The 27481-nt window shown below is 44.1% G+C and overlaps 1 pseudogene; it reads left to right on the forward strand.

Annotated features, from left to right (window-relative positions):
- Window positions 1-1363: 1363 nt before the first annotated feature.
- LOC139418370 (rho GTPase-activating protein 35-like) lies at window positions 1364-16936 on the forward strand (annotated as a pseudogene).
- Window positions 16937-27481: the final 10545 nt, after the last annotated feature.

Below are 27481 nucleotides of genomic sequence, written 5' to 3' on the forward strand. Positions count from 1 at the left end.
TTTTGTGAACGCTTATCTCGTTGAATTTCGTGTCATTCAATTTTCGACGAAACATCCAACGTAAATACACAGACTATACCTGACTTTATCCAGTCATGTTTGGTTTCCTTGCAATCAACTGTTTGTTTGTAACACAACCAAACTTTATGTGTCATTTTGCGGGACGTATTGACCCGAGAAAACCGATTGGAAGACAACAAGTGACGAGCTCATTGTGCACCAATTATATGACCACTGTCTCGTTGATTGACTGTATTTTAACCCAATGACCACTGATCGTCTTGAAATCTAGCTGGGAAGATAGCCAATGAGCTGAGGTAAGCGGCAATATGCAATGGTTGTGTGTTGGAAGACCAACCCATGTCGTAAACTCCAGCGTAAAGAGAGTCATTCACAATTGAAGTTTTATTCCGGAAGGAGCTACGCATTTTACGCACAGCGTTTTGGTAAACGCGCAGATTCAGCTGTTTATATATCAACCAGTATGGCGACTAAGTCAGGGAAAGCTAAATCTAAGTCTAGATATACAGATGTACACACAATTTTAGAAGAAATTGATCGGAAAAGTGAGACCGAGATTGTTGTAGGACGATTAATTTAGCGATTCCCAAGTGGAGGAATATTTTTTGAACGGAGAGGACACAGGTTGTAGCCACTGTGTATAATCTGTAACGTGCATGCAGAAGAGGAACAATGTCACCGTTTTGGACTGGTAAGTTCTTCTCATGCTAATTGTTGTTTGAAATTAATAATATCAAATATTATTTGTGAAATGAAATAGCCTATTTGAGGCTGTTGAGGGGAGGGCAGGCCCACAACAATGGCCAAAGTGAAATGGAGACCGTAGATACAGCAGGTCTATTGTAATATAATAAAGACATTAGATCTAGCTGGTCTGTCATAATATAATAGACAGTAGAGCTAGCTGAAATGTCATAATATAAAGAGACAGTAGGTAGCAGGTCTATAATAATATATTCAACCTTATGTTCCCTAAACTGTTCATATATATATCTCACCCACTTTGCCAAAGCTCTACACAATATTGTGCTGCTGAGGTATATATATATATTGTGTAATTGTGTAGAGCTTTGGCAAAGTGGGTGATGTTATATCCTTCCTGTTTGGCCCTGTCCGGGGGTCTCATCGGATGGGGCCACAGTGTCTCCTGGCCCCTCCCGTCTCAGCCTCCAGTATTTATGCTGCAGTAGTTTGTGACGGGGGGCTAGGGTCAGTCAGTTATATCTGGAGTACTTCTTCTGTCTTATCCGGTGTCCTGTGTGAATTTAAGTATGCTCTTTCTAATTCTCTCTTTCTCTCTCTCGGAGGACCTGAGCCCTAGGACCATGCGTCAGGACTACCTGGCATGATGACTCCTTGCTGTCCCCAGTCCACCTGGCCCTGCTGCTGTTCCAGTTTCAACTGTTCTGCCTGCGGCAATGGAACCCTAAACTGTTCATATTTACTCTAGAGGTGCTGTCCTGTTGCGTCCTCTACAACTACTGTGATTATTATTATTTGACCCTGCTGGTCATCTATGAACATTTGAAAATCTCGGCCATGTTCTGTTATAATCTCCACCCGGCACAGCCAGAAGAGGACAGGCCGCCCCTCATAGCCTGGTTCCTCTCTAGGTTTCTTCCTAGGTTTTGGCCTTTCTAGGGAGTTTTTCCTAGCCACCATGCTTCTACACCTGCATTGCTTGCTGTTTGGGGTTTCAGGCTGGGTTTCTGAGATATTCGCTGATGTACGAAGGGCTATATAAATACATTTGTTTTGATAGAGGACTGAGGGTCTTCCAAATATTGAAAGTGTGTAAATAGTTACCTACGTTATGTTGTAAATGTATATATTTGGCCACTTGGGTACATTTGGGCTACTTGTGTGGGACACCTGGGTGACTTCATGATAAATGTCATGTAGCACACTCATTTTGGAAGTTATCATTCTGAAACTTTGCACAAGTACTTTTGCCCTCTTATATTTTCCACTGAAATTGTCCCCATCATCCTATCTGAATGTTTGTTTTATCTAGTTAATTTTAAAGATGATGATACAACAATAAAAATAAATAATTTATGTTTTTTTCATTGTATTATCTAAACCAGATCTATTGTGTTATATTCTCCTACATTCAATTCACATTTACACAAATTTCAGAGTGTTTTCTTCAAGTGGTACCAAGAATATGCATATCCTTGCTTCTGGGCCAGAGCTACAGGTAGTTAGATTTGAGTATGTCTTCAGGTGGAAATTAAAAAAAGTAGGGGGGTAGTAGCTCTAAGAGTTATGCATTTACGTCCATCAGTTGTGTTTTGACAAGGTAGGGGTGGTATACAGAAGATAGCCCTATTTGGTAAAAGACCAAGTCCATATTATGGCAAGAACAGCTCAAATAAGCAAAGAGTAGTGACAGACCATCATTACTTTAAGACATGAAGGTCAATCAATCCGGAAAATGTCAAGAACTTTGAAAGTTTCTCCAAGTGCAGTCACAAAAACCATCAAGCGCTATGATGAAACTGGCTTTCACGAGGACCGCCACAGGAAAGGAAGACCCAGAGTTACCTCTGCTGTAGAGGATATGTTCATTAGAGTTACCAGCCTCGTAAATTGCAGCCCAAATAAATGCTTCATAGAGTTCAAGTAACAGACACATCTAAACATCAACTGTTCAGAGTAGACTGTGTGAATCAGGCCTTCACTACTAAAGGACACCAATAAGAATAAGAGTTGCTTGGGCCAAGAAACACGAGAAATGGACATTAGACTGATGGAAATCTGTCCTTTGGTCTGTAGTCCAAATTTGAGATTTTTGGTTCCAACTGCCATGTCTTTGTGAGAGCAAGAGTAGGTGAACGGATCTCCACATGTATGGTTCCCTTTTGTTGGGGGGCTACTACATGATTCCATGTGTTTTTCATAGTTTGTCTTCACTATTATTCTACAATGTAGAAAATAGTAAAAATAAAAACTTGTGAATGAGTACGCGTGTCCAAACTTTTGACTGGTACTGTAAATTGTCTTCAAAATATACGTTAAGATGGCTGTCTAGCAATGATCAACAACCAACTTGACAGAGCTCAAAAAGAATGTGCTAATATTGTACAATCCTGTTGTGCAAAGTTCTTAGAGACTTATCCAGAAAGACTCACAGCTGTATTCACTGCCAAATATGAGTGTGGGTGTGAATACGTAAAGTAGTTGTTTCTGTATTTCATTTTCAATAAATTTGCACAAATGTATAAAAACTTGTCATTATGGGGTATTGTATGTAGATGAGTTTGGGGGAAAGAAAATCTATTTAATACATTTTAAATTCAGTCTAACACAACAATGTGGAATAAGTCAAGGGGTATGAATACTTTTCTGAAGGCACTGTATTTTAGGTCTCACTTTATTTGCAGGGAATATTGAGTTTTTTTCTTTGTGTATCTCATTTGCTGTTCTATTAAAAGGCCAGCCCAGCTTGAGATGAGATTAGAAATGAATGTCCCTACTCACTGTTCTCTTATTAAGTTGAAGGGAAATTATTCTTAGTGTTGTCTTCTTTTAACCACTGTTTTTCTTGTGAAGGTGTTTGACTGTTATTTTTTTTGATGAGAGCAGGAATTAGGTTAACTTTCCTCAAACTAGTATTTGTTATTTTTTAACATAAAGGTAAGATTTTGTTTAGCTAATTCTTATTTTTGTGCTCTTTTATTTTGTCTGGCAGGGTCATAGCTACATTAGGAATGACTGAGAGAAGCCTCTGTCTTTGCTACACCCCTGCACTGTTGTTGATAGAACATGTAGCACACTAGAGGAAACGGCAACTAAACTTCATCCCCAGTGCCACTTTATGGACACACGTCCAAGTGTACTCTCTGATCGAGTGCCTGATTATGGCAGGATGAGTGTCAGCTGATGATAATGATGGCGAAAAAGCAAGATGTTAAGTCACCCACATACAACCTTATTGTGGTGGGTTTGTCAGGAACTGAGAAAGAGAAGGGCCAGTGTGGAGTGGGTAAGTCCTGTCTGTGCAACCGCTTTGTGCGCCCCAGCGCCGATGACTTCTATCTGGACCACACGTCAGTGCTGAGCACCAGTGACTTTGGGGGTAGAGTGGTTAACAATGACCATTTCCTGTTCTGGGGGGAGGTGGGGCGGGTGGTGGAGGAGGGGCCGGAGTGCAGGATGCATGTGGTGGAGCAGACAGAGTTCATTGATGACCAGACGTTCCAGCCACACCGCAGCACTGCCATGCAGCCCTACACCAAGAGGGCGGCCTCCACCAAGCTGGCCTCTGCAGAGAAGCTGATGTACTTCTGCACGGACCAGCTGGGGCTGGAGCAGGACTTTGAGCAGAAGCAGATGCCCGAGGGCAAGATACAGGCTGACGGGTTCGTGCTCTGTATGGACGTCAGTAGGGGGATGAACCGCAACTTTGACGACCAGTTGAAGTTTGTCACAAACCTTTACGGTCATCTGAGCAAAACAAAGAAGCCCATTGTGCTGGTCTTAACCAAGTGTGATGAGGGGGTTGAACGCTACATCAAAGATTCTCACACCTTTGCCATCACTAAAAAGAGTCTTCCAGTAGTGGAGACATCTGCACGCTCTAACATCAATGTTGACCTAGCCTTCCTTACTTTGGTGCAACTCATTGATAAGAGCAGGGGCAAGCCCAAGATCATTCCTTACTTTGAGGCCCTCAAGCTTCAGAGTCAGCAGATAGCCTTGGCTAAAGACCGATACGAATGGTTAGTCAACCGCATAGTGAAGAACCACAACGAGACCTGGCTTAACACCAGCAGACGCATGCACACCTCTTCAGAGTTCAATGAATACGTCTTTCTGGAGGGTACAGCAAAATGCAAGAAGCTCTTCCAGCAGCTTGTGTACCGTCTGAAACAGGAGCACATTGAGAGACGTCGGAAAATCTATCTGAGCACTCTTCCTCTAGCACTTAGCTCCCTGGTGCCTGACCTGGATGAGATCGACCAGCTGAGCTGGTCTGGGGTTCAGAAGGTCCTGGAGTCCAAGCAGCACTTTGCCCACTGGTTTGTAGTTCTGGAGGACTCTCCATGGGAGGACACGTCTCACATAGACAACATGGAGGATGAGCGTATCCCCTCAGACCTGCTGGAAACGTTACCAGCCGAGGACATTTTCGACGCCCACCTGGAGCACCTGAGGAATGAGTGCAAGCGGGCTGAGATGAGGCAGGAGTTCAAGCACAAGTTGGCCTGTTCTCCCTTTGTCACGCCTGGCAAGCCCTGGGAAGAGGCCCGCAGCTTCATCATGAATGAAGACTTCTACCAATGGTTGGAGGAATCAGAGTACCTGGACCTCTACAACCGCCATCAGAAAGAGATCATCGGCCACGCTAAAGAGGACTTCCAGGAGCTTCTGCTGGAGTATTCCGAGCTCTTCTATGAGCTGGAGGTGGACGCAAAGCCCAGCAAGGAGAAGATGGGGGCCATCCAGGAGGTTTTAGGGGAGGAGCAGCGGTTCAAAGTCTTGCAGAAGCTTCCAGCTGAGAGAGATGCTCTGGTATTGAAGCATATTCACTTTGTCTACCACCCCACCAAGGAGACCTGTCCCAGCAGCCCACAGTGTGGAGACTTCAGGATAGAGCAGCTCCTGGCCTCACGCTTCCCAACATGCTACCCATTCTTCAACGTGAAGTCTTATTTTGGGGATATTAAAGCGGACCGCATCAACCTTGTGATATTGGGCAAAGACGGACTGGCTAGGGAGTTTGCCAATGAGATCAGAGCTCTCTGTACCAATGACGACCGGTATGTGTTGGATGGGAAGATGTATGAGCTCACCCTGCGACCTATCGAGGGCAATGTACGACTTCCTGTTAACTCCTTCCACACTCCCACCTTCACACCCCATGGGTGCCTGTGTCTGTACAACTCAAAAGAGTCCCTAACCTACGTCGTAGAAAGCATTGAAAGGTTGCGGGAGTCAACAATCGGTAGAAGGGACAGCCATATAGCTCAGCTTTTAACATCTCTGCTCTTGGTTACTAAAAGGGGTGTAGGGACCTATGCAGATATTGGGGGAGAAACTGCATTAGGTCTGATAACACAGGGACAACAGGTAGCAAGGAGATTGCAGTGTAGCTTCCTCGACCCAGCTTCACCTGGTGTGGGCTATGGGCACAATGTGAATGAGAGTCAGATCAACCAAGTATTGAGAGGTCTTCTGGACTCTAGAAGGAGCTCATCTTTCAGTAGCTGCTCCCCACCTCTGCCCCCTCAAACTCCAGGTCCCAGAGACTCTCCTCACCAGCCCAGCCCAGAGGCAGACATCCGCATCGTCATGTGCTTGATGTGTGGAGACAACTATGACGTGGAACAGCTCCTCTCTCCCTTCCTACTGCCTCAGCACTGCAGGCCAACATCCAACAGTGGCACCTCGGTGATACTGGAGCAGACAGTGGGACCTCACAAACAGGTGATTGAGCTCTCTCTCCTTTCCTACCACGCCTCCTTCTCCCTGAGGAAGAGCAGATTAGTGCATGGCTACATCGCTGTGTACTCAGCCCGCCGCAAGGCCTCTCTGGAGACCCTGTGTGCCTTCCTATGTGAGGTCCAGGACATCATTCCTGTTCAGCTGCTGGCTGTGGGGGAGAGCCAGGTGGAGCTCACAGAAAGTGAGTCTGCCAGAGAGCAGCTGGTCCAGGGAGAGGAGCTGGCCCAAGAGATAGAGGGCAGGTTCAACAGTGTAGTGTGTGGGTCAGGAGGGGTGGTGGGTGGCCTGCACAGGATGGAGATGTTTCATCCCTTCCTGATGGAGGTGGTGGAGAAACGCAACATCGTGGAGGCCACTCACATGTATGACAACGTGGCTGAGGCCTGCATTAACGAGACTGCCTACTCCCCTCGCTGTAGCTCACCCAGCACTGGCACTATGTTCCTAGACTCTGACATGGATGACGTGGAGCCCTCCCCACCTTACTACGACGGCACACTCACCTCCCATGGTGGGAGCCTCAACCTGCCTGACCTGGACTCCAGCGATGTCTCTGTCATCTCTGACATCAGCTCCTTTGAGAGCAAGCTCAATAGCAAAGCCCCGCCCCAGGTGAGACCCAAGCCCTCTGTGACCTTTGACTTCCGGAAGGTGGGCAGAAACCCCTACAACACAGACACCATGGGTCACCGTCGCTCCCTGCCCTCCGCTGTGACATGGGTGCCAGGTGGGGACGGAGGTTACGACCCCTCGGACTATGCAGAGCCCATGGATGCTGTGTCCAAGCCCCGGCCCAGCAACGAGGAGATCATCTACTCTGTGCCCCATGACAGCACGCAGGGCAAGATTATTACCATCCGCAATGCCAATCGGATGCACGCCAACGGGAACGGCTCAGACAGTGAGGCGGACAGCAGCTCCCTGGAGCGCCGCAGGAAGTTCTCGGCGGCGGGGGTAAAGCCACGGCTCTACCGCGACCGCTCTAAACGCCTGGGCAAGTTCAGCAGCTTCCGCACCAGCTTCATTGGCAGCGAAGACGAGATGGGGGCTCTGCCAAAAACCAAGGAGGATGATTTCGGAACCCTGAAAGGAGACATCATCAATGAGGAGGGAGAGGACCCCAAGAAGAGGAACATTCTGAAGAGCCTGCGGCGAACTGCCAAGGTATGTGTTGCTTCAGTTAGTAGTCTCCCCTTAACTGCTAATGCGTAAACACTATTCTTTTCAGGCTTGAAAGCCTATTCTCTTTCAATTGTAGGTAATTGGCCAGCTTTGATACGATAAACGTGGTTAAGTAATGACAACATGGTTAATATGATTTTCCATGTAATCTCTTTACTTTTAAAAACTTTTTTTGGTGGGTAATTGCTTGATTGTGTCACTCAACTGTTCCTCCATGCTAATATGCTATTCATAGAAAGTAAGTTATTCATGTGAAATTCCAAAGTGTGTTGGAATTTTAAGAAGAAAGCAGCCTCTATTTCAGAGTTACTCAGACACTTGAAATGACAGCTGTTGATTCTGATGCTGAATACATAAAGGCAAATCTTGCAGCTGACAAGCTGAATAAACATAGTGTTGACATAATGTACAAAAATCTAATGTAGACGTCTGTGGTCATTAACAATGTCAACATTCCTGTGTTTCTCTGCAGAAAACCAGACCAAAGCCTCGGTCCTCTATTCCCAAGCCCCTGGAGAGCAGCTACTTCGGGGTGCCCCTGGTCAACGTGGTGTCCCCAGACAGACCTATCCCACTCTTCATTGACAAGTGTGTTCGCTTTATTGAGACCACAGGTGGGTCACTATTTTCTTTCTCCTCTTCTCCCCTGTGTTTGTTCATGTGTATATTTGTCTGATTCATTATGTTATTTGACTTGGATGCTGTGCAAAACATACAAAGAATATTATTCATTGATAATAAGTTTATTCTGAGGTAAATCTGTGTTGCTGAAGGATTAAACTGTGTAATGTCTTATTGTTGCACTGTGATTGTTTTTCCTTACAATACTCACATTATGTGGTTGTGTAATTTCAATATGATATACTTTAAGTCGTTCTGGGTGAGGGTGTTAGTTCTTCTTGGCTTATTAAATGTAAATAGAAGAAAAATAACTACACTACAGCAAATGTAGCCAATGATCAACTGTTGTACTGCAGCAGTGTCCTGTACTGTGCTGCAGCAGTGTCCTGTACTGTGCTGCAGCAGTGTCCTGTACTGTACTGCAGCAGTGTCCTGTACTGTGCTGCAGCAGTGTCCTGTACTGTGCTGCAGCAGTGTCCTGTACTGTGCTGCAGCAGTGTCCTGTACTGTACTGCAGCAGTGTCCTGTACTGTACTGCAGCAGTGTCCTGTACTGTGCTGCAGCAGTCTCCTGTACTGTGCTGCAGCAGTGTCCTGTACTGTGCTGCCGCAGTGTCCTGTACTGTGCTGCATCAGTGTCCTGTACTGTGCTGCAGCAGTGTCTTGTACTGTACTGCAGCAGTGTCCTGTACTGTGCTGCAGCAGTCTCCTGTAATGTACTGCAGCAGTGTCCTGTACTGTGCTGCAGCAGTGTCCTGTGCTACAGCAGTGTCCTGTACTGTGCTACAGCAGTGTCCTGTACTGTGCTGCAGCAGTGTCCTGTACTGTGCTGCAGCAGTGTCCTGTACTGTGCTGCAGCAGTGTCCTGTACTGTACTGCAGCAGTGTCCTGTACTGTACTGCAGAAGTATCCTGTACTGTACTGCAGAAGTGTCCTCATTGACTTTACTGGAAATGGTTGGTGACATAATGCAGATGGTGGTTTCCATCTCTGTCTCTCTGCAGGTCTCAACACAGAGGGGCTCTACAGGGTGAGCGGGAACAAGTGTGAGATGGAGAGTATGCAGAGGCAGTTTGACCAGGGTGAGTTGCTGTACCCAGTCATGTCTGTCTGGTCTAAAACAATGTACCAGACCCACAGAGGGATCGACTGTACTTGCCACACTGTCTGTCCCCAGTACCTGGACTAACCCTGATTAGTTATGTGGCTAATCAATATATAGACACATGAGCTGCAGAGGAAATGATGACGTAAACTAAATATATTTAGAACAGTGACAAAATGACGACCTCTGACACACTATCCCTATTATTTTCTCTTTCCCCTCTCTCCTTCTCCTCCCTCTATCTATTTTTCTCTCCCTTCTCCTCACCTCCCTCTTCTTCTCTCTCTCTCCTCTTTATTTTCTTCTTCTACATCTCACTTTCCTTTACGTCTCTTCTTCCCTCTTTATCTCCCTCTCTACCTCTCTCCCCCTCTAGACCATGGGCTGGACCTGGTGGAGAAGGACTTTGCCATCAACACGGTGGCTGGGGCTCTGAAGGCCTTTTTCTCTGAGCTGCCAGAGCCCCTGGTGCCCTGCATCCTGCAGGTGGAGCTGCTTGAGGCCTTCAGTAAGACATGGAGCTGGCTGGGGTTAAGGAGTGGTTTTGGGGTTCTGGAGGGTTCAGTAAGACACAGAGCTGGTTGGGGTTAAGGAGTGGTTTTGGGGTTCTGGAGGGTTCAGTAAGACATGGAGGTAGCTGGGGTTCTGGGTGGGGGTACAGGGGTTCTGGGGGGTTCAGAAAGACATGGAGCTGGCTGGGGTTAGGGATGGGGGTACTGGGGTTCTGGAGGGTTCAGAAAGACATGGAGCATGGTGAGATTCTTGTGCTTGTGAAAGTATCAGGTTATTACAGGCTAAGGGTTTGGGGAGGACCTCTCATAGAGGGGTGGGATAAGGATATACAGTTGAAGTCGCAGAAGTTTACATACACCTTAGCCAAATACATTTAAACTCAGTTTTATACAATTCCTGACATTTAATCCTAGTAAGAATTCCCTGTCTTAGGTCAGTTAGGATCACCACTTTATTTTAAGAATGTGAAATGTCAGAATAATAGTAGAGAGTGATTTTATTTCAGCTTTTATTTCTTTCATCACATTCCCAGTGGGTCAGAAGTTTACATACACTCAATTAGTATTTGGTAGCATTGCCTTTAAATGGTTTAACTTGGGTCAAGTGTTTCGGGTATCCTTCCACAAGCTTCCCACAATAAGCTGGGTGAATTATGGCCCATTCCTCCTGACAGAGCTGGTGTAACTTAGTCAGGTTTGTAGGCCTCCTTGCTCACACACGCTTTTTCAGTTCTGCCCACAAATGTTCTATAGGATTGAGGTCAGGGCTTTGTGATGGCCACTCCCAATACCTTGTTGCCCTTAAGCCATTTTGCCACAACTTTGGAAGTGTGCTTGGGTTCATTGTCCATTTGGAAGACCCATTTGCGACCAAGCTTTAACTTCCTGACTGATGTCTTGAGATGTTGCTTCAATATATCCACATAATTTTCCTGCCTCATGATGCCATCTATTTTGTGAAGTGCACCAGCCCCTCCTGCAGCAAAGCTACCCCACAACATGATGCTGCCACCCCTGTGCATCATGGTTGGGTTGGTGTTCTTCGGCTTGCAAGCCTCTCCCTTTTTCCTCCAAACATAACGATGGTCATTATGACCAAACAGTTATATTTTTTGTTTCATCAGACCAGAGGACATTTCTCCCAAAAGTACGATCTTTGTCCCCATGTGCAGTTACAAACCGAAGTCTGGCTTTTTTATGGCGGGTTTGGAGCAGTGGCTTCTTCCTTGCTGAGCGGCCTTTCAGGTTATGTCGCTATAGGACTCGTTTTACTGTGGATATAGATACTTTTGTACCTGTTTCCTCCAGCATCTTCACAAGGTCCTTTGCTGTTGTTCTGGAATTGATTTGCTCTTTTCGCACCATAGTATGTTCATCTCTAGGAGACAGAATGCGTCTCCTTCCTGAGCGGTATGACGGCTGTGTGGTCCCATGGTGTTTATACTTGCATACTATTGTTTGTACAGATGAACGTGGTACCTTCAGGCGTTTGGAAATTGCTCCCAAGGATGAACCAGACTTGTGGAGGTCTGCAATTTTTTCTGAGGTCTTGGCTGATTTATTTTGATTTTCCCATGATGTTAAGCAAAGAGGCACAGAGTTTGAAGGTAGGCCTTGAAATACATCCACGGGTACACCTCCAATTGACTCAAATGATGTCAATTAGCCTATCAGAATCTTCTAAAGCCATGACATCATTTTATGGAATTTTCCAAGCTGTTTAAAGGCACAGTCAACTTAGTGTATGTAAACTTCTGGCCCACTGAAATTGTGATACAGTGAAATAATCTGTCTGTAAACAATTGTTGGAAAGATTACTTGTGTCATGCACAAAGTAGATGTCCTAACCGATGTGCCAAAACTATAGTTTGTTAACAGGACATTTGTGGAGTGGTTGAAAAACGAGTTTTAATGACTCCAACCTAAGTGTATGTAAACTTCCGACTTTAACTGTCTGTATACTAATATGTATGTAGGTATGTACACTACATGACCAAAAGTATGTGGACACCTGCTTGTTGAACATCTGCTTGTTGAAAATCATGGGCAATAATATGGAGTTGGTCCCTCTTTGCTGCTGCAACAGCCTCCCCTCTTCTGGGAAGGCTTTCCACTAGATGTTGGAACATTGCTGTGGGGACATGCTTCCATTCAGCCACAAGAGCATTAGTGAGGTCGGGCACTGATGTTGGGCGATTAGGCCTGGCTCACAGTCTGCGTTCCAATTCATCCCAAAGGTGTTTGATGGGGTTGATATCAGGGCTCTGTGCAAACCAGTCAAGTTGTTCCACACCGATCTCGACAAACCAGAATGTCATTATATTTCCCTTCAGTAGAACTAAGGGGCTTATCCTGAACCATGATAAACAGCCCCAGACCATTATTCTTCCTCCACCAAAGTGTACAGTTGGCACTATATATTGGGGCAGGAAGTGTTCTCCTGGCATTCGCCAAACCCAGATTAGTCGGTCGGACTGTCAGATGGCGAAGCATGATTCATCACTCCAGAGAACGCGTTTCTACTGCTCCGGAGTATAATGGCGTCGAGCTTTACACCACTCCAGCCGACACTTGGCATTCGGTTTGTAACTGCACATGGGGACAAAGATCGTACTTTCATGAAGCTCCCAACGAACCGTTCTTGTGCAGATGTTGCTTCCAGGGTCAGTTTGGAACTCCGTAGTGAGTGTTGCAACCGAGGACAGATTATTTTTACATGTTAGGCGCTTCAGCACTCTGCGGTCCCGTTCTGTGAGCGTGTGTGGCCTACCATTTCGCGGCTAAACAGTTGCTGCTCCTAGACATTTCCACTTCACAATAGCAGCACTTACAGTTGACCGGGGCAGCTCTAGCAGGGCAGAAATGTGACGAAATGACTTGTTGGAAATGACGTATGACGGTGCTAAGTCACTGAGCTCTTCAGTAAGGCTATTCTACTGCCAAACATTTGTCTATGGAGACTGCCTGGCTGTGTGGCTGAAATAGCCGAATCCAATCATTTGAAGGGGTGGCCACATACTCTTGTGTGTGTATATATAGCGTGTGTATGTAGTGCTGCATATGGAGTAACAGATGGAGTAACAGTGTTGATAACATATGAGTCATAGTGTTGACCCCTTCCCTCCCTCCTGTGTGTGTGTGTGTGTGTGTGTGTGTGTGTGTGTGTGTGTGTGTGTGTGTGTGTGTGTGTGTGTGTGTGTGTGTGTGTGTGTGTGTGTGTGTGTGTGTGTGTGTGTGTGTGTGTGTGTGTGTGTGTGTGCGCAGAGATCAACGACAGGGAACAGAGGCTGTACACCATGAAGGATGTACTGAGGAGGTTCCCCAGGGAGAACTATGACGTCTTCAGATTTGTCATGAGCCACTTACACAAGTGAGTGCAGATCAGACTGGCTAACTGTTCCATTCTATGACCTTGGCCCTGACTGAAACCATTTGCATTTTTTGTAACATGTATCATCAAGTAGCTCTTACACCTGTGTAATAATGTTATTACACTAGTAGCTGTTGTCATGCTGTTGTTGATGGAGGTGTATTGTGTTGTCTCTCCCAGGGTGAGCCAGCTGAGCAGACAGAACCTGATGACCAGTGAGAATCTGTCCATCTGTTTCTGGCCCACTCTGATGCGGCCAGACTTCACCACCATGGACGCCCTGACGGCCACGCGGACCTACCAGACAATCATTGAGACCTTCATCCACCAGTGTGCTTTCTTCTTCTACAACCAGCCCCTCCTGGACTCCCCCACTGGCCTGGCTGGCCTCCGTGCCTCCCCCACCACCACCCTCACCGGGGGCTCTGCCTATTCCTGCTACCACTCCTCCCCTCCCTCCACCGCCACGCACTTCAGCCCCCTGCAGCAGTCACCCCCCACCACCCCCCAGTCTCCCCTGCAGTCCCTCCTGACCCCCCTCCACCAACACCCCCACCATACCCCCACCGAGCAAGAGACACTGTGAGAGACACTGAGAAGGGAACAGATGCTGCACCCCTGATCTGATGCTGCTGCACCCCTGATCTGATGCTGCTGCACCCCTGATCTGATGATGCTGGACCTTAGTCACTTACACACACACACACACACCAAAACATACATACTGATAGTACATTGTTCGGTCGTCGATAATAACATGTTAACAGAGAGAGGAGACGAGGAGTGTTTGACAAATAAACTTGCCACTTGTGAACAGCGTCCTGCTGCCCCGCCCCTGTCACCTGTGTGCCAATGCAGATCACCATGCTGACCTGTCCCTGTCACCTGTGTGCCAATGCAGATCACCATGCTGACCTGTCCCTGTCACCTGTGTGCCAATGCAGATCACCATGCTGACCCGTCCCTGTCACCTGTGTGCCAATGCAGATCACCATGCTGACCCGTCCCTGTCACCTGTGTGCCAATGCAGATCACCATGCTGACCCGTCCCTGTCACCTGTGTGCCAATGCAGATCACCATGCTGACCCATCCCTGTCACCTGTGTGCCAATGCAGATCACCATGCTGACCCGTCCCTGTCACCTGTGTGCCAATGCAGATCACCATGCTGACCCGTCCACTCCACCCCCTATAGCCCCTGATAACCTGACTCTACCTACGACTCACTCACAGGGGGGCTGGGGGCAGAACAGAGTGGGTGTCATTGTTACAGTAAGCATCTCTCTGCCAACCAACCGTTCTTACCCTAACAATACACTATGATTTTAAAAAAGTCCAAGCCTCCATGTCAAGCTGGAAGATATGATTTGTGCCCATCACCATGTTTTTATTTGTGAATAATAGTTTTTAAATGTTCTGTTTGTTAATGAAAGTAGCCACTGGATGTATGGACTGTGCCTCTCTCAGGGCTGTAGTTGGTAACGTACACACAGCCGTGAGGGGAGCCTCCCTGTCTGCCTGTAGGGCCCCTGCTAGGGGTTGGGGTGGGGACATCCAGGGATGCACTTTAATGGTCAGAATGTTGTAGGGGTTTTGTTTTTAAAAGGGGTTTGTTAGGTCAGAATGTTTTAGTGTGTTGAGTTCACAGCTCAAGGAACCATACCCATTGCCTCTCTGAAGGGTCCTTTGCAGATCAAAACGTTGTTTACATCCAAACCCTGTTTTTGTATCCTCATACTTATCTGAAGCACTTTTAAATTGTAGTGTTAAGTTCCATGAAATGCAACCTTGATCAATTGACTAGTTTGTTTTAATGTCCGGGTGGGCGTGGCAGTAGTAAAGAGACTCGTTAACACAATCCTGTTATTATATGTGTTCCTTTAGAGGATTCAGGGCTCACTTTATAACCCCATGGAAAACCCAACCATTAATATTGGTTTCATATTCCTTTTAGCCATGTTATAAATAGTTCTGAGCATGCAGGTTTGAATAGCCTGGAGTTTCCCCTCTTTTTAGGACTGCTGTTGCTTTACTGATGTTTTGACTAAGGAAGCCACCTGGTTTGAGTGGTAGTGTTTAGGAAGGTGAGTTTGAGCCAGGGTCAGTTAATCAGACCCTTTAGGATCCAGGAGAGGAATGCTCTTGGTTGAGATGTCAGATCCACTCCATAAGTTAGGGGTTGATGATTAAATTGGCCACATTGAAGATTGATTATGGGAATGATTGACAGTAACATCAGACAGTAGCATGACAAGGGTGAGGTTAGTCATACTGGGGGTGGCAGGTAGCCTCGAGCTGACAAGGTAAAAATCTGTCGTTCTGCCCATGAACAAACAAGGCAGTTAACCCACTGTTCCTAGGCTGTCATTGAAAATAAGAATTTGTTCTTAAATAAATGAAGGTAAAATAAATCAAAATACCAGGCCAGGCCTCTACACGTACTGTGTCTGTTCCACTGTGCTATCTGGTGGCCATGGAAACCACTGCCCTATTGCAAAATGATAGGTTGCTGGATATGTTGCTGTGGGTATCTAGCCAATTGAGCTCTTTGTACTCATCTAATATTAAGGACCTTAAACTGAGGCACGGTGTGCATACAGAAAACACTGCCACTGCAATTAACTACAGTACAGTAATAACAGTATAGTATATCCTATAGAGATGGAGCACGTGTGTCTGGACTCATGCTCAGGAATGTCAACAAAGCAAGAGTAACTACTGTAGCTCCAGTATACTATGGGGTTGGTGTTTAACTGTCCTCTCTCTTGTAGAAAACAAACATGCAGTCAATGTAAAGTAGTTGAATGAATACTCCTACTATATTCTGGATTCTTCTATCAGATGAATGTTGCCCCATGAGAGGAGTGCCACTGGCATCTTCTGGGGATGATGGAGGATTGGCCAGGAGGCATGGCTGCACTCGATGTCAGCCATCTTGGATGTTGCTCATGCTGCCAGTTCAGAACAGATCAGTCAAAACTATTGGTTGTAATGAGGGTCAACTAATGAATACTTGGGATCACTCTCTGGTACTTATCTTTGGGGTTTTCCTGCTGTGGGAGGCAGTTATCTCTGATTGATGGACTAACGCTGCAGTGACTCCTCACCCAGTCCAGGGCAGTGCAGTACAGTATTACCAGACGCACAAAAGATCAGATGGGAGATGGATAGGAAAACAAACTGTCCCAGTAGAATGTGTCTTTGGCTCAGAGGACCTACGTGGCTGCATCACTTCATTTTCTACACAACTCTGACAGATCTGCTGGGAAATGGGAGAGAAAAAGAAGAGATTCTACTATAGTAAAATGGTTGTTTATTTCTATGTTAGGGGGTCTAACACTTTGCCCTTTAGTCAATGGTAGAAAACATTTTTTGTGTGTATTTCAATGATTGAAAGTCAATTTTTACAATTTTGTGAATGGTTTAAGGCCACTTCAGTTTAGTGCATGATTTAAGAACACACCAAGGGAGAAGGTTCAACCATTTTCATTATTTTAAAACATGAAATTAGTGTGAGAACAATGAAAGTGAAATACAGTAGCTTAAAACAAGTGAAAGATGAAGAACTGTGCATCTACAGCAAACCATGGAATTTGTCTGACTGAGAATGGTGTAATGAAGATGAAGGCCTTATGTGATCTGTATCATAGTTAATAAATTAAATATCGTAAAATTGTCCAGACCTCCTGTGATTCTCTGTGTGCATGTGTGAGTGAACACACCACTTCCCTAATCATGGAGCAAAATGCACAGGAAGATCTCACTGCGTGCTTGTTCTATTATAATTGTATTGCCTATTTAGCTGTCATTCTGTGACAGGAGATTTATTTGTGATATTAAAACAAAGTATATTTGTACACACTGCATACGTGAACGTTATTTCACTATAAGGTATTGCTTCTCAATCTCAAACCCATATTTCTAACCTGTAGGGATGGTTATTTCAGAGAGAGCGAGAACCCCATCGAGGTAAAGAGGTGAAACTCTGCTCGAGTGCCTAATGTGTGGGTTAAATAATTGGGGACCATTGAAGGTGCCATTGAAACACATCAATAATTCACTGTCGACATCTACAGCTTGTCAAGCGTGACTGCTCTGGGTAACTACTCCTCTGTCTCATCAGGTTTCACTGTTTACTATCTGAATCATCTGATGCCACCTGGTGGCTTTATAACTATAGTGCCGCACCACCATCATACTTAAAAATATATATATATATTTAACCTGGCTATGATGTCACTGAATCATACTGAGGTGGAGTGCTCACATATTCACTCAATCTCTCCCTATCCCAGTCTGTTGTCCCCACAGTTTCAAGACGTCCACCACTGACCCTGTACCCAAGAAAGCAAAGGTAACTGAACTAAATTACTATCGCTCCGTAGCACTCACTTCTGTCATCATGAAGTGCTTTGAGAGACTAGGCAAGGATCATATCACCTCTACCTTACCTGACATCCTAGACCCACTTCAATTTGCTTACTGCCCCAAAAGATCCACAGACGATGCAATCGCCATCACAACTGCCCTATCCTATCTGGACAAGAGGAATACCTATGTAAGAATGCTGCTCATTGACTATGCTGCTCATCTGAACCCCACCCTGTGCAGCTGGGTCCTGGACTTCCTGACAGGCCGCCCCCAGGTGTTGAAGATAGGAAACAACACCTCCACAAGGATGTGTGCTCAGCCCCCTCCTGTACTCCCTGTTCACCCATGACTGCGGGGCCACGCATGCCTCCAACTCAATCATCAAGTTTGCAGACGACACAACAGTAAAAGGCTTGATTACCAACTACGATGAGACAGCCTACAGGGAGGAGGTGAGGGCTCTGGGAGTGTGGTGCCAGGAAAATAACCTCTCACTCAACGTCAACAAAACTAAGGAGATGATCATGGACTTCAGGAAACAGCAGAGGGGGCACCCCACTATTCACATCGATGGGACTGCAGTGGAGAAGGTGGAAATCTTCAAGTTCCTCGGTGTACACATCACTGACAAACTGAAATGGTCCACCCACACAGACAGTGTGATGAAGAAGGTGCAACAGCGCAGAAATTTGGCTTGGCACCTAAAACCCTCACAAACTTTTACAGATGCACAATTGAGAGAATCCTGTCGGGCTGTATCACTGCCTGGTATGGCAACTGCACTGCCCGAAACCGCAGGGCTCTCCAGAGGGTGGTGCGGTCTGCCCAACGCATCACCGGGGACAAGCTACCTGCCCTCCAGGACACCTATAGCACCCGATGTCACAGGAAGGCCAAAAAGATCATCAAGGGCAACAACCACCTGAGCCACTGCCTGTTCACCCCGCAATCATCCAGAAGGCAAGGTCAGTACAGGTGCATCAAAGCTGGGACCGAGAGACTGATAAACAGCTTCTATCTCAAGGCCATCAGATTGTTAGATAGTCATCACTAGCACATTAGAGGCTGCTGCATAGACTTGAAATCAATGGCCATTTTAATAATGGAACACTAGTCCCTTTAATAATGTTTACATATTTTGCATTACTCATCTCATATGTATATACTGTATTCTCTCCTATTCTACTGTATCTTAGTCTATGCTGCTCTGACATTGCTCATCCAAATAATTATATGTTCTTAATTCCATTCCTTTTCTTTAGATTGTGTGTATTGTTAGATATTACTTGTTAGATATTGCTGCACTGTTGGAGCTGGAAACACAAGCATTTCGCTACACCCGCAATAACATCTGCTAAACACGTGAATGTGACAAATTAAATTTGATTTGAGGTAACCTCTTTTGTTGACTGATTCTTCATGATTGCTCACAGTGCTTGACTGGGACATCCTTAGGCTCCTATGGATTAAATGACTTGGAAATGTCTTCCACAAAAGATGTCAGGTGTATGAAGTTCAACCATGAGTTTAAAGGGGAGACAGTTGAGTTCCAGACATACCAGTATATTGATACGATAGTAGCATAGATCCAGTCTCTTTAATTAGCATGCCTGTGTGATGATGGTTGGCAGAAGGGAAAGCCTGTGCATGTTAACCACGTACATTATCAACTAAAATGGCTCTGATTAGAATGTCATGCACACACTGTGTGTGTCTGTAGCAGCAATATTTGTGTAATTATGCCTTTGTGCAATGTGCATGTATGTGTATTTACCATTGATCAGGCTCTTGAGGGCCCTTCAGGGCTGGTAAGTATGGTCCTCCTCTATGTTAAGCTGAGGCTGAAGTGATGTGAAGGAGCTCTGTCTGCCTGCACCTCCTCTCCCCGCTGTTTTCTTCCCTGCTAATTACTAATGCAGATGCACCCATGCCTCATTTATCAGATTAAATACAGAAACGCCTGCTATGGCGCTTGGCATGAGATTGAATCTGTGTTATTATGAAATTGTAAGGAAAGTGTATGCACTGAATTGTTGTACTGTTCCTTATGCTGTGTGTACACAATACAGTATATGCCTCCTGGATTTTATTCTATCAGCGTTTTATGCTGTCAGCAGATGAGGTTGCCTTTTCAGTTTGCTTGCAGAAAGGCCAGGGCTGACTTCAGATCAGATGTTTCACTCATGATCACTGTCCATTACTATACCACATGATCATCCCTTACACTGGAAAGATGTACACAGTCAAACCACTGCTACTGTAAGTTATTGGGAACCCCTACCTAAGTCTTTTCCAAATCACACATTGGATGTATCATATTGTGCAATTGTTTTGCATATCCTACTTGAATCTGTTCTTTGTCCTGCAGTCTGAACAGCCAAAAAAGCACAAGGAATCAGATATTTCCTTTGTAGGTGGTTTGAAGTCAGATACAAATCTGATTCCTGGCCATGTGACTTTTTTTCTGAGCAGTCAAATCTGATTTATTTGCCCTCTAGTAGTTTCTAGACTGTTATTGGGCATATCTTGTTGCTTGCTAGCTACTCTGTTGACAGTTTAACAAGAACATGTGGTAGCCAACTAGCTTGTTAATAGTTTACAAACAAATGAGTGAATGTGCTAAAACGCTAGAAGCTACCGAGCTATCTAGTTGACTGGTGGCCAAAAATGACTTGTTTTGAAAGTTGGATCATTTTTATTCTTTGAGGCTTTAAAAGTGGTCTTACACTATGATGTTGAACATTCAAAGCAACTGGGAAACATCCATGGCAGACATTGTTGTCACTTTAGCTTGCTACACAACTTCTGAGTGATGGGAAGCAGGAGCACCACCACCAATCAGTCTACACCACTGCAACACACCCATTGTTACTATGTCAACTACCGTAGCCATGTCAGCAAATGACTGCTGTCTGAACACACACTCAAATCCAATTTGGTCACTTGCAACTTGCTGTTTGGACAGTCAATATTCCAAAACAGATTTGAAAATAAAACTGATTTGAGCATTAAGGCCTGCAGTGTGAACAAGGCTTAAGTTCTTCTGGTGATTGGCATGTTAGGAGGCTCACACTTACTATACATCCCTGCTAGCAGGACTGATAGTCAGCAGAGGGAACAGAGAACACTGCAGATCTACATTGTACTTTCAGTGGAGCTTACATCAGCCTGCATGACCTTTGGAGTATTTGAGAATTTTTCACAGTTCATGACCTGAGAATGCTCTTTTGAGAGCCTTTTCTCTCCCCTGTGTGGGACTGCTGCATTAGGCAGCCCTGTCAGGCTTTATGCAGAGAGAAGTAAGGGGAGAATGTAGAATGTCACAGAGTTCACATGGTTGAACTTAAAGTACCAATGCAGCTGTTTTTTAAATCAAATATCAAATAATTTCTGGATAACAATTAAGTGCCTTACTGTGATTGTTTTCAATTAAAATGGTTAAAATGAACAAAAATGGTTTCTTAGCAATTTCTCAAGAAAGCATTTTGTTAGGACTGTCTGTGAGTGGTCTGAGTGGGGAGGGGGAAACAGAAAATGTTCTGTTATTGGCAGAGAGGTTTGAAACTCTCTTATTGGTCTATAACACATCTGTCATAATTGATAAACAAAACATGACCTGTGACCCCGGGATGTTAACGCTGGCACCAAACACAAACCCTAACAGAACCTTCTACAGTGCCACAAGAGAACTAGCTAGATACAGCAAACCAGAAATACTGAAACTTAACATAACCTTCCTTAAAGTAACACAAGGCACAGACAACCAGAAAGACACTGCATGTACAGACTGTGACAAGGGTATGTAAACCAGATAGAGATTTGCAGGTAATATGAAATGTGTGTGTATTTGTATCTCTGCAGTGAGTGAACACATAGTCATAGTCTAGTTGTGAGGTGTGAGAGCATAGTAGAAAAAGAGGACCCTTTGAAGATGAGTGACATAGATGGGAGTTTCATCATCACACACAGTGTCTTTCTATGAATCCCACTGGCTACATCCCCCCGGGTCTGTAGCTGGACTCCAGACAGGAACACCGGCTATAGCTGCTCCACCAGCAAAGATACCTGTGTGGGTGGACTCCACAAATGTCTTTGCTTTTCATCCAAACCACAGCAGCTACAAGACAGGAAGAGTCAACATCATTGGGGAGGAAACCTGTTTGTTCACTGTTTGGTACATCTATGGTGCAAACATAATGAAAAGATGTGTCTGCTTAGGGATATGTCACCAGGGATGGGCAACTCCAGTCCTCGGGGGCTGAAGTGGAGTCACTTTTTCCCAATCCCTAGCAAATACAGTGGATTAAACTAATTGCATTCTAAACTGATTATCATGATTAATTGATTATTTGAGTCAGGTGTGTTTGCTGGGGGAAAAGTGTGACACCAATCAGGCCCCAAGGACTGGAGTCCATCCCTGCCTTTAAACCAGTGTTTCCCGACTCCAGTCCTAAAATACACAACAGTACACATTTTCTTTTAGCCCTGGACAAGCAGACCTGATTCAACTTGTCAATGAATCATCAAGCCCTCAATGAGTTGAATGAGGTGAGTTTGTCTGGGGCTACAACAAATATGTGTGCTGTTGGGGGTACTGGAGGACTGGAGCTGGGAAACGCTGCCTCAAACATTAAATGTTACTTTACATAATCATTTGTAACAGCTTGTGGAAAGATAATAAAAAATGATGTATGCTGTGGAAGATAATGACACACATGCACAGTGACAATCTAGATAATTGGCAAACACACATTCATAGACGAGGCAGAATATCAGTGATGTACAGTACATCATTTGAGAGTTATAAAGAGAGTGTGACAGATGTGAACTTATCAATGATGCCAGCAACCTTTTATATCTTCTTCTGCGGTCAAGAGCACAGGAAGTGCAGCCACGAGCTGCAAAACTCTACTGATCACTACTGAAAAGCCGGTGTAGTCTACCTGTAGTGTTTTGACTACTTATTCACTATACAAACAAGTAGTAAAAACTCTACCTAATTGCTAATGATAGGCCTGTGTAGTAACGGTTCGCTATGAAGAAGTTGGTGGCGTTGTGGAGCTTCCTGTCTGTCTGTCAAGATGAACGCTAGCTGGAGGGTGCTGCCCACGCAGGCCACGACCACCAGGAGGCAGTAGAGAGGGATGAACAGAGGGCGGTAGCTCAGCAGCAACTGCAGACCTCAGAACAGCGCTACTGGGTCACTGTGGTTCTGAGGAGGTACGGCAAGGCTGGCTTTGGAGGAGCCACCCACAGATCTCTCAAACACTGGGTCCATCTCTAACCAGAATTGGTGGACTGTAAAGAGAATGGAAATACACAAGGCGTTTGAGTGTTTTAAAGATCCAATGCAGTCGTTTCTTATCTCAATATAAAATCATTCCTCGGTAACAATTAAGTACCTTACTGTGATTGTTTTCAACTAAAATGGTAAAAATAAACAATAATAGCTACTTAGCAAAGGGCAATTTCTCAAGCAATAATTTTTATAGGACTGTCTGAGAGGGGTCTGAGTGGGTAAAGGAAAACTGAAAATTAGCTGTTATTGGAAGAGAGGTTTGGAACTCTCTTTCTTATTGGTCTATAACTAATTTACCACATTGTGATGTCACCATGGAAGGTCAAAACTCCATCCCACCAAAACAGGCTGAAATTTCAGGCGGACTTTTCAAACAGCTCTTATACTAAAAGGGCATTATTTTTTCACAATTTCACAGTATTATTCCAACCAAAATCACATTTTTAAGCCAATCACTGATTTACAATTTGATAGAGCTTTGTTTTTGATGCAGTACATTAATAGACAACTAGGTGGGTGTTAAGATCTACATTCTTGGCCCCCCTTAAATCTGAACTCAGCCCGAGTGACTTCCAAGAGGTTAGGAGTCACCATGAAGCAGAACCTGGTATCCTAAATGACCTCTAGGTGCCCTGAGATCAAGGGCCAATGGCTGTAAAGGTTTTAAATGATAGAGAAATCTAATATACGGCTCACTCTGACCTAAGTGATGTCGACAACCTTGATTCATGTTTTGACCAGGGGCCCGGAACACTTGGAGAACAAACAGATAAACAAGGGTATTTATGCCTGCCTGCCCTTGAGGAGGTTGACAGATTGCTACAAACCTCTCAGAGGAACAGGCCTATCTCCCCATATGCATCTGTCTATTGTCTGTCTATTAAAGCTTTAAATATAGAAGTTGTTCTCCTTATCTTTGGGTTCCGCATTTTCCACACCTTGAGCCAATCAATTATTCCTGACAATGTTAAAGCTTTCTGAAATTATAAACTGAACTGCATGTTCAAAAATAGAGCAAAGAACAGAATGCACATATTTTCCCCGATGAGACTATAGTAACTGTTAGGTTTTTGTTTATGCATTTTATAATTCCCTAGAAAAAGCTATACAGCAATATCGAATGAAAACATGAAATATAGAATAAAAACGTTCAATATTGTACGCAGTTCCATTACAGTATGGTCAAATGCCTTTCTCTGTAACATGGTAAATAATGAATTCCTTTTGATTATCCCAGGTAGAGCAACAGCTGTGTCCAATCAAACACCCAACAGAACTTCTGGCATTTCAGGTTGATGATCTGGGATTATATAGGTGGTAGAACTATCCACACAACTGGCTATTTCTGAAAAGTATTATTATTCATTAATAGACTTGAATTAAATAGGTTCCCACTGTATTTTGTTTCCATCCGGAGTGAGTGGAATTCTGATCTATTCTGTTCCATGTATTATTATCTCTATCAGTAAATACAGAACCAAACGAAAACCATGACTTTAAGATGTGTGAATGTATCAATGAAATGAGAAGGTTTTTCTGTAGATACAGTAAGTTTCAAATATTTGCAGTGAAGGAAAGTGTACAATACCTGTGCAGAGGTTTGCAATCCCATAGTGTTCTGTGTTCTTCTCTCTCAGCTCTCTCCCTAATGCCTCTGTATGTCTGCCTGTTCGTCTGTCTGTCTGTCTATCCATCAGTCTGTCTGTCCGTCCATCACTCTCCTACTTTGCTCTGATCTGCGCAGTGTTCTCAAACCTGGAGCAGCTGAGCTGCCTCATTCCACTCTGAGTTGGTGTCTCTGTGTAAGTGGGTGTCTCTGTGTGAGTTGGTGTCTCTGTGTAAGTGGGTGTCTCTGTGTGAGTGGGTGTCTCTGTGTAAGTGGGTGTCTCTGTGTAAGTGGGTGTCTCTGTGTAAGTGGGTGTCTCTGTGTGAGTGGGTGTCTCTGTGTGAGTGGGTGTCTCCGCTCTCTATGTCTAACCTCATCAGTGTTCTCTCTCTTCAAACACACATATGTGTACATACACACGTACACACCCGGCACATTCACATTCACTCCCTCAATTCACACAAGGTAAACCATCTGCTGAAGACACATTTGACCTGTTTGAACTAAGAGAATATAGGAAACTCCCCACAACTCCCCACAGTTTCTCACTGTTGTCCTTCTCTCTATTGGGTTAAAGATGCTTTATAAAGGATTTGTATCATACCCCTCACTGAAAAACCACGTGACAACATGTAAAAGCAACGTGATAACGTGACAACATGTAAAAGCAACGTGATAACATGTGACAACATGTAAAAGCAACGTAATAACATGAGACAACATGTAAAAGCAACGTGATAACGTGTGACAACATGTAAAAGCAACGTGATAACGTGTGACAACATGTAAAAGCAACATGATAACGTGTGACATCATGTAAAAGCAACGTGATAACGTGTGACAACATGTAAAAGCAACGTGATAACATGTGACAACATGTAAAAGCAACGTGATAACGTGACAACATGTAAAAGCAATGTGATAACATGACAACATGTAAAAGCAACGTGATAACGTGACAACATGTAAAAGCAACGTGATAACATGTGACAACATGTAAAAGCAACGTGATAACATGACAACATGTAAAAGCAACGTGATAACATGACAACATGTAAAAGCAACGTGATAACATGACAACATGTAAAAGCAACGTGATAACGTGACAACATGTAAAGGCAACGTGATAACATGTGACAACATGTAAATGCAACGTGATAACGTGACAACATGTAAAAGCAACGTGATAACATGTGACAACATGTAAAAGCAACGTGATAACATGTGACAACATGTAAAAGCAACGTGATAACATGAGACAACATGTAAAAGCAACGTGACAATATGTGACAACATGTAAAAGCAACGTGATAACGTGTGGCAACATGTAAAAGCAACATGATAACGTGACAATATGTAAAAGCAACGTGATAACATGACAACATGTTAAAGCAACGTGATAACATGACAACATGTAAAAGCAACGTGATAACATGACAACATGTAAAAGCAACGTGATAACGTGACAACATGTAAAAGCAACGTGATAACATGACAACATGTAAAAGCAACGTGATAACGTGACAACATGTAAAAGCAACGTGATAACGTGTGACAACATGTAAAAGCAACGTGATAACATGTGACAACATGTAAAAGCAACGTGATAACATGTGACAACATGTAAAAGCAACGTGATAACATGTGACAACATGTAAAAGCAACGTGATAACATGTGACAACATGTAAAAGCAACGTGATAACATGTGACAACATGTAAAAGCAACGTGATAGCATGACAACATGTAACGTGACAACATGTAAAAGCAACGTGATAACGTGACAATATGTAAAAGCAACGTGATAACATGTGACAACATGTAAAAGCAACGTGATAACATGACAACATGTAAAAGCAACGTGATAACATGTGACAACATGTAAAAGCAACGTGATAACATGTGACAACATGTAAAAGCAACGTGAAAACATGACAACATGTAAAAGCGTGTGACAACATGTAAAAGCAACGTGATAACATGTGACAACATGTAAAAGCAACGTGATAACATGTGACAACATGTAAAAGCAACGTAACATGTGACAACATGTAAAAGCAACGTGATAACATGTGACAACATGTAAAAGCAACGTGATAACATGTGACAACATGTAAAGGCAACGTGATAACGTGACAACATGTAAAAGCAACGTGATAACATGTGACAACATGTAAAAGCAACGTGATAATGTGTGGCAACATGTAAAAGCAACATGATAACGTGACAATATGTAAAAACAATGTGATAACATGTGACAACATGTAAATGCAACGTAACGTGACAACATGTAAAAGCAATGTGATAACATGTGACAACATGTAAAAGCAACGTGATGTGACAACATGTAAAAGCAACGTGATAACATGTGACAACAGCAACGTGATAACATGTGACAACATGTAAAAGCAACGTGATGTGACAACATGTAAAAGCAACGTGATAACGTGACAACATGTAAAAGCAACGTGATAACATGTGACAACATGTAAAAGCAACGTGATAAAAGCAACGTGAAAACATGACAACATGTAAAAGCAACATAACATGTGACAACATGTAAAAGCAACGTGATAACATGTGACAACGTGATGTGACAACATGTAAAAGCAACGTGATAACATGTGACAACATGTAAAAGCAACGTGATAACGTGTGGCAACATGTAAAAGCAACATGTAACGTGACAATATGTAAAAGCAACGTGATAACATGACAACATGTTAAAGCAACGTGATAACAACAACATGTAAAAGCATGATAACATGACAACATGTAAAAGCAACGTGATAACGTGACAACATGTAAAAGCAACGTGATAACATGACAACATGTAAAAGCAACGTATACGTGACAACATGTACAACATAACGTGTGACAACATGCAACGTGATAACATGTGACAACATGTAAAAGCAACGTGATAACATGTGTGACAACATGTGA

This window comes from Oncorhynchus clarkii, chromosome 10 (genome assembly GCF_045791955.1).
Source record: "Oncorhynchus clarkii lewisi isolate Uvic-CL-2024 chromosome 10, UVic_Ocla_1.0, whole genome shotgun sequence".
Taxonomy (NCBI): domain Eukaryota; kingdom Metazoa; phylum Chordata; class Actinopteri; order Salmoniformes; family Salmonidae; genus Oncorhynchus; species Oncorhynchus clarkii.